At 50.6% G+C, this 7536-nt stretch overlaps 1 pseudogene; it reads left to right on the forward strand.

The window, feature by feature from the left end:
- Window positions 1–2612: 2612 nt before the first annotated feature.
- On the forward strand, window positions 2613–7281 carry LOC128974953 (uncharacterized; annotated as a pseudogene).
- Window positions 7282–7536: the final 255 nt, after the last annotated feature.

Raw genomic sequence — 7536 nt, forward strand, 5'->3', positions numbered from 1 at the left:
GAGAGAGAGAGAGAGAAAGAGAGAGAGAGAAAGAGAGAGAGGAAAGAGAGAGAGAGAAGAAAGATAGAGAGAGAAAGAGAGAGCAAAAGAGAGAGAGAGAGGAAACGAGAGAGAGAGAAAGAGAGAGAGAGAGAGAAAGAGAGTAGAGAGAAAGAGAGAGAGAGAGAAAGAGAAGGAGAGTAGAGAGAGAGAAGAAAGCAGAGAGAGGAAAGGAGAGTGAAAGAGACGAAAGAGTGAGAGAGAGAGGCAGAGAAGAGAGAGAGAGAGAGAGAGGATGAGAGGAGAGAAGAAGAGTAGGAGAGGATGAGAAGAAAGAGGCGTCGTCATAGCCCGACGCTCGAGTCGCCTGACTCGGTGCTGCGAACTCTCTGCTCTCCTCAAGCTCCATCGCGCTCCCTCCCTCTCGCCCGATCTCGCTCCCGTCGCCGCCCCTACTCGCTCCCTCCTCTCTCCCTCCTCTCCTCTCCCTCTCCTCTCCTCTCCTCTCCTCCTCCTCTCTCCTCTCCCTCTCCTCTCCTCTCTCCCTCTCTCCCCTCCTCCTCCCTCTCTCTCCCCTCCTCCCTCTCTCCTCCTCCCTCCCTCTCCCTCCTCTCCTCTCCTCTCCTCTCTCCTCCTCTCCTCTCCTCTCCTCCTCCTCTCCTCTCCTCTCCTCCCTCTCCTCCTCTCCTCTCCCTCCTCTCCTCCTCCTCTCCTCTCCTCCCTCTCCTCCCTCTCCTCTCCTCCCTCTCCTCCCTCTCCTCTCCCTCCTCCTCCTCTCCCTCTCCTCTCCCTCCTCCTCTCCCTCCTCCTCTCCCTCTCCTCTCCTCCCCTCCTCCCTCTCCTCTCCTCCCCTCTCCTCTCCTCTCCTCCTCCCTCCCTCTCCTCTCCTCCCTCTCCTCTCCTCCCTCCTCTCCCTCCCTCCCTCCCTCCCTCCTCTCCTCCCCTCCTCCTCCCTCCTCCCTCCCTCCTCTCCCTCTCCTCCTCCCTCCTCCTCCCTCCCTCTCCTCCCCTCCTCCCTCCTCCCTCCTCCTCTCCTCCCTCTCCCTCCTCCCTCCCTCCTCTCCCCCTCCCTCCCTCTCCCTCCTCCTCTCCTCCCTCCTCCTCCTCCTCCCCTCCTCCCTCCCTCTCCCTCCCTCCTCCCTCCCTCCCTCCTCCCTCTCCCCTCCCTCTCCCTCCCTCCCCTCCCTCCCCTCTCCTCCCTCCCTCCCTCCTCCTCCCTCCCTCCTCCCCTCCCTCCCTCCTCCTCTCCCTCTCCTCCCCTCCCCTCCCTCCCTCCTCCCTCTCCTCCCCTCCTCCCTCTCCCTCCCTCTCCCTCCTCTCCTCCCTCCCTCCTCTCCCTCCTCCCCTCCCTCCCTCCTCCCTCTCCTCCCTCCTCCTCCTCTCCCTCTCCTCCCTCCCTCCCTCTCCTCCTCCTCCCTCCCTCTCCTCCCTCCTCCCTCTCCCTCCTCCTCCCTCCTCCCTCTCCTCCCTCCCTCCCTCCTCCCTCCTCCTCCCCTCTCCTCTCCTCCCCTCCCTCTCCCTCCTCTCCTCTCCCTCCTCTCCTCCCTCCCTCCTCTCCTCTCCTCCTCCCTCTCCTCCCCTCTCCTCCCCTCTCCTCTCCCTCCCTCCCTCCCTCCCTCCCCTCCTCTCCCTCCTCCCCCTCTCCCTCCTCCTCCTCTCCTCTCCTCCCTCTCCTCTCCCTCTCCTCTCCCTCTCCTCCTCCCTCTCCTCTCCTCTCCCCCTCCTCTCCTCCCTCCTCTCCCTCCTCTCCCTCCTCCTCTCCCTCCTCTCCCTCTCCTCCTCCTCTCCCTCCCTCTCCTCCCTCTCCTCTCCTCTCCCTCCCCTCTCCTCCTCCTCTCCCTCTCCTCCCTCCCTCTCCTCCCTCCCTCTCCTCCCTCCCTCTCCCCCCTCCCTCTCCCCCCTCCTCTCCTCCCTCCTCCTCCCTCTCCTCCCTCTCCTCTCCTCTCCTCCCTCCCTCCTCCTCTCCCTCCTCCCTCCCTCCCTCCCCTCTCCTCTCCTCCTCCTCTCCCTCCTCCCTCCTCCTCTCCTCTCCTCCCCTCTCCCTCCCTCTCCCTCCCTCTCCTCCTCCCTCCCTCTCCCTCTCCTCCCTCCCCTCTCCTCTCTCCCTCCTCTCCCTCCCTCTCCCTCCCTCTCCTCTCCCTCCTCCCTCCTCTCCCTCCCTCCTCTCCCTCCCTCCTCTCCCTCCTCCCCTCCCTCCCTCCCTCCTCTCCTCCTCTCCTCCCTCCTCCCCTCCCTCCCTCCCTCTCCCTCCTCTCCTCTCCTCCCTCCTCCCTCTCTCCCCTCCCTCCCTCCTCTCCCTCTCCTCTCCTCCCTCTCCTCTCCCTCTCCCTCTCCTCCTCCCTCTCCCTCCCCTCTCCTCTCCTCCTCCCTCTCCCTCTCCTCTCCTCCCTCCCCTCCCTCTCCCTCCTCTCCCTCCTCTCCCTCCCTCTCTCCTCTCCCTCCCTCCTCCTCTCCTCCCTCCCTCCCTCTCCTCTCCTCTCCTCCCTCCTCTCCCTCCTCCCTCCCTCTCCCTCCCTCCTCCCCTCCCTCCTCTCCCTCTCCCTCCTCCCTCCTCCCCCTCTCCTCTCCCTCTCCCTCCTCCCTCTCCTCTCCTCTCCTCCCCTCCTCTCCCTCCTCCCTCCCTCCTCTCCCCTCCCTCTCCCTCCCTCCCCTCCCCTCCTCTCCCCTCTCCCTCCTCCTCCCTCCCTCTCCCTCCCTCCCCTCCCTCTCCTCCCTCTCCCTCTCCCTCCTCTCCCTCTCCTCCCTCTCCTCCTCTCCTCTCCTTCTCTCTTCTTCTTCTTCTCTCTCTTTCTCTCTTCTTCTTCTCTCTCTTCTTCTCTTCTCTTCTCTTTCTTCTTCTTCTTCTCTTCTCTCTTCTTTCCTTCTCTTCTCTCTTCTTCTCTTCTCTTCTTCTCTCTTCTCTCTCTTCTTCTTTTCTCTTCTCTCTTCTCTTCTCTCTTCTCTTCTTCTCTTCTTCTTCTTCTCTCTTCTTCTTTTCTCTTCTTCTTCTTCTCTTCTCTTCTCTTTCTTCTCTTCTTCTTCTTCTTCTTCTCTCTTCTCTTCTTCTTCTTTCTCTTCTCTTCTTCTTCTCTCTCTTTCTTCTTCTCTTTCTCTCTTCTTCTTCTCTCTTCTTCTTCTCTTCTTCTTCTCTCTTTCTCTTCTCTTCTTCTTCTTCTTCTTTCTTCTTCTCTTCTTCTTCTCTCTTTCTTCTCTCTTCTTCTCTTTCTTCTCTTCTTCTCTCTTCTCTCTTTCTCTTCTTCTTTTCTTCTCTTCTTCTTCTTTTTTTCTTTCTTTCTTCTTTCTTCTTTTCTTTCTTTCTTTTCTTTTCTTTCTTCTTTTCTTTCTTCTTTCTTTTCTTTTCTTTCTTTTCTTTCTTTCTTTTCTTCTTTCTTTTCTTCTTTCTTTTCTTCTTTCTTTCTTCTTTTCTTCTTTCTTTTTCTTTTCTTCTTTCTTTTTTCTTTTCTTCTTTTCTTTCTTTCTTTTCTTTCTTTCTTTTTTCTTCTTTCTTTCTTTCTTTTCTTTTTTCTTCTTTTTCTTTTCTTTTCTTTTCTTTCTTTTCTTCTTTCTTTTCTTTTTCTTCTTTCTCTTTCTTTTTCTTTCTTTTCTTTTCTTTCTTTCTTCTTTCTTCTTTTCTTTTTCTTCTTTCTTTTTCTTTCTTCTTTCTTCTTTCTTTCTTTTCTTTTCTTCTTTTTCTTTCTTTTCTTTCTCTTTTCTTTTTCTTTCTTTTTCTTCTTTTCTTTTTCTTTCTTTTCTTTCTTTCTTTCTTTCTTTCTTTTCTTTCTTCTTTCTTTTCTTTCTTTCTTTTCTTTCTTCTCTTTCTTTCTTTTCTTCTTTCTTCTTTTTCTTTCTTTCTCTTTCTTCTTCTTTTCTTTCTTTCTTTTCTTTCTTCTTTTCTTTTCTTTCTTTTCTTTCTTCTTTCTTTCTCTTTTCTTCTTTCTTTCTTTCTTTCTTCTTTCTTTTCTCTTTTCTTCTTTTCTTTTCTTCTTCTTTCTTTTCTTTCTTCTTTCTTCTTCTTTTTCTTCTTTCTCTTCTTTCTTTTTCTTTCTTTTCTTTTCTTCTTTTCTTTTCTTTCTTCTTCTTTCTTTTCTTCTTTCTTTTTTCTTTCTTCTTCTTTTCTTTCTTCTTTTCTCTTTCTTCTTTCTTTCTTCTTCTTTTCTTTCTTTCTTTCTTTTCTCTTTCTTCTTTCTTTTCTTTCTTTCTTCTTTTCTTCTTTTCTTTCTTCTCTTTCTTTCTTTCTCCTTCTTTCTCTTCTTCTTCTTCTTCTTCTCTTCTTCTTTCTTTCTTCTCCTTTCTTCTTTCTCTTTTCTTTCTTCTTTTCTTCTCTTTCTTCTTCTTTCTTTCTTTCTTCTTTCTTTCTTCTTCTTTCTTCTTTTCTTTTCTCTCTTCTTTCTTCTTTTCTTCTTCTTTCTTTCTCTTTCTTCTTTCTTTCTCTTCTTCTTCTTTCTCTTCTTCTTTCTTTTCTCTTTCTTCTTCTTCTTCTTTCTTCTCTTCTTTCTTCTTCTTCTTTCTTTCTTCTTCTTCTTCTTTCTTCTCTTCTTCTTTTCTTCTTCTTTTCTTTCTCTTTCTTTCTCTTCTTCTTTCTTCTTTCTCTTTCTTCTCTTTCTTTCTTCTTTCTCTTCTTCTTTCTTTCTTCTTTCTTTCTTTCTTTCTCTTCTTTCTTTCTTTTCTTCTTCTTTCTTTTCTTTCTTCTTCTTCTTTCTTTTCTTCTTCTTTCTCTTCTTTTTCTTCTTTCTTCTCTTCTTCTCTCTTCCTCTTCTCTTCTCTTCTTCTCTTTCTTCTTCTCTTCTTCTCTCTCTTTCTTCTTCTTTCTCTCTTCTCTTCTCTTCTTCTCTTCTCTTCTTCTTCTCTCTCTTCTCTTCTTCTTCTCCTTCTCTTCTCTCTTCTTCTCTCTCTTCTTCTCTTCTCTCTTCCTTTCTCTTCTTCTCTCTTCTCTTCTCTCCTTCTCTTCTTCTCTTTCTCTTCTCTTCTCTTCTCTTCTCTTCTTCTCTTTCTCTTCTTTCTCTCCTTCTTTCTCTTCTCTTCTTCTCTCTTTCTCTCTCTCTTCTTCTCTTCTCTCTCTTCTTCTCTCTCTTCCTCTTCTCTCTTCTTCTTCTCTTCTCTTCTTCTTTCTCTCTTCTCTTCTTCTTCTCTCTTCTTTCTCTTCTCCTTCTCTCTCTTCTTCTCTCTTCCTTCTCTTCTCTCCTCTTCTCTTTCTCTTCTCCTTCTTCTCTTTCTCTTCTTCTCTCTCTTCTCTCTCTCTCTCTCTTCTCTCTTTCCTCCTCTTCTTCTCCTCTTCTCTCTCTCTTCTTCTCCTCTTCTCTCTTCTCCTCTTCCTCTCTCTTCTCTTCTCTCTTCTCTTCTCCTCTTCTCTTCTCTCTTCTTCTCTTCTCTCTTCTCTCTTCTCTTCTCTTCTCCTCTCTTCCTTCTCTTCTCTTCCTCTCTCTTCTCTTCTCTCTTCTCTCCTCTTCTCTCCTCTCTTCTTCTCTTCTCCTTCTCTCTCTCTTCCTTCTCTTCTCTCCTCTCTCTTCTCTCCTTCTTCTCTCTCTTCTTCTCTTCTCTCCTCTTCTCTCTCTCTTCCTTCTCCTCTCTCTTCTCTTCTCTCCTTCTTCCTTCTCTCTTCTCTCTCTCTTCTCTTCTCTTCTCTCTCTCTTCTCTTCTCTCTTCTTCTCTTCCTCTCTTCTTCTCTCTCCTCTTCTCTTCTTCTCTCTTCTTCCTCTTCTCTCTCTTCTTTCTCTCCTCTCTCTTCCTTCTCTCTTCTCTCTTCTCTCTTCTCTTCTCTCTTCTCTTCTCTCTTCTCTTCCTCTTCCTCTTCTCTTCTCCTCTCTTCTCTCTTCCTCTTCTCTTCTCTCCTTCTTCTCTCTTCTCTCCTTCTCTTCTCTTCTCTTCTCTCTTCTCTCTTCTCCTCTTCTTCTCTTTCTCTCTCTCTTCTCTTCTTCTCCTCTTCTCTTCTTTCTCTTCTCTCTTCTCTTCTCTTCTTCCTCTTCTCTTCTCTCTTCTTCTCTTCCTCTCTTCTCTCTTCTCTCTTCCTCTTCTTCTCTTCTCTCTCTTCTTCCTTCTCTCTCTTCTCTCTCTTCTCTTCTTCTTCTCTTCTCTCCTTCTCTTCCTTCTCTTCTCTTCTTCTCTTCTCTCCTCTTCTCTTCTCTCTTCTCTTCTCCTCTTCTCTTCCTTCTTCTCTCTTCTTTCTCTTCTCTTCCTCTTCTTCTCTCTCTTCTCTTCTCTCTTCTCTCTTCTCTTCTCTCTTCCTTCTCTTCTCTCTTCCTCTTCTCTTCTTCTCTTCTCTTCTCTTCTTTCTCTCTCTTCTCTTCTCTTTCTTCTTCTTCTCTTCTCTCTTCTTCTTCTCTTCTCTTCTCTCTTCCTTCTCTTCTCTCTCTCTTCTTCTTCTCTCTTCTCCTTCTCTTCTTCTCCTCTTCTTCTCTTCTTCTCCTTCTCTTCTTCTCTTTCTTCTCTTCTCTCTCTTCTCTTTCTTCTTCCTCTTCTCTTCTCTTCTTCTCTTCTCTCTTCCTCTCTTTCTCTCTTCTCTCTTCTCTCTTCTCTCTTCTCTCCTCTCCTCTTCTCCTTCCTCTCTCCTTCTCTCTTCTCTCTCCTCCTCTCTTCCTCTTCTCTCCCTCTCCTTCTCTTCTCCTTCTTCTCTCTCCTCCCTTCTCTTCTCCTCTCTTCTCCTCTCTCTCCCTTCCTCCTTCTCCTCTCTCTCCTCTCCTCCTCTCTCTTCCCCTCTCCCTCCTCCTCCCTCCTCTCCCTCCTCCCTCCCCTCTCTCCTCCCTCTCCCTCCTCTCCCTCCTCCCCTCCTCTCCTCCCTCCCTCCTCCTCCTCCCTCCCCTCCTCCTCCTCTCCCTCCTCCCTCCCTCCCCCCTCCCTCTCCTCCTCCCCCTCCTCCCTCTCCCTCCCCTCTCCTCTCCCTCCCTCTCCCTCCTCCTCCTCTCCTCCCTCCTCCCTCTCCTCCCTCCCCTCCCCTCCTCCCTCCTCTCCCCTCTCCTCCTCCCCTCCCTCTCCTCCCTCCCTCCCCCTCCCTCCCTCCTCTCTCCCTCTCCTCCCTCCCTCCCTCCCCTCCCCCTCCTCTCCTCCCTCTCCCTCTCCCTCCTCTCCCTCCCTCCCTCCTCCCTCCCCTCCCTCCCCTCCTCCCTCCCTCTCCCCTCCTCCTCCCTCCCTCCTCCCCTCTCCCTCCCTCTCCTCCCCTCTCCTCCCTCCCTCCTCCTCCCCCTCCCCTCCTCCCTCTCCCTCTCCCCCTCCTCCTCTCCTCCCCTCTCCCCTCCTCCCTCTCCCTCCCCCTCTCCCTCCCCTCTCCCCTCCTCCCTCCTCCCTCCCTCCCCCCCTCCTCCCTCCTCTCCCTCCTCCTCCTCCCCTCCCTCTCCTCCCCTCCTCCTCCCTCCTCCCTCCTCTCTCCTCTTCCTCCCCTCTCCCTCCTCCTCTCCTCCTTCCTCCTCTCTTCCTCTCCTCCCCTCTCCTCCCTCCTCCCTCCTCTCTCCTCCTCCTCTCCTCCCCCTCCTTCTCTCCTCCCTCCTCCTCCTTCGCTCCCCCCCCTCCCCTCCTTCCTCTTCCCTCTCTCCCCTTTGACTCTCTTCCTCCTTCTTGCCTCTCCCCCCCCCAAAAAAAAAAAAAAAA

Source organism: Indicator indicator, chromosome 1 (genome assembly GCF_027791375.1).
Source record: "Indicator indicator isolate 239-I01 chromosome 1, UM_Iind_1.1, whole genome shotgun sequence".
Lineage (NCBI taxonomy): Eukaryota > Metazoa > Chordata > Aves > Piciformes > Indicatoridae > Indicator > Indicator indicator.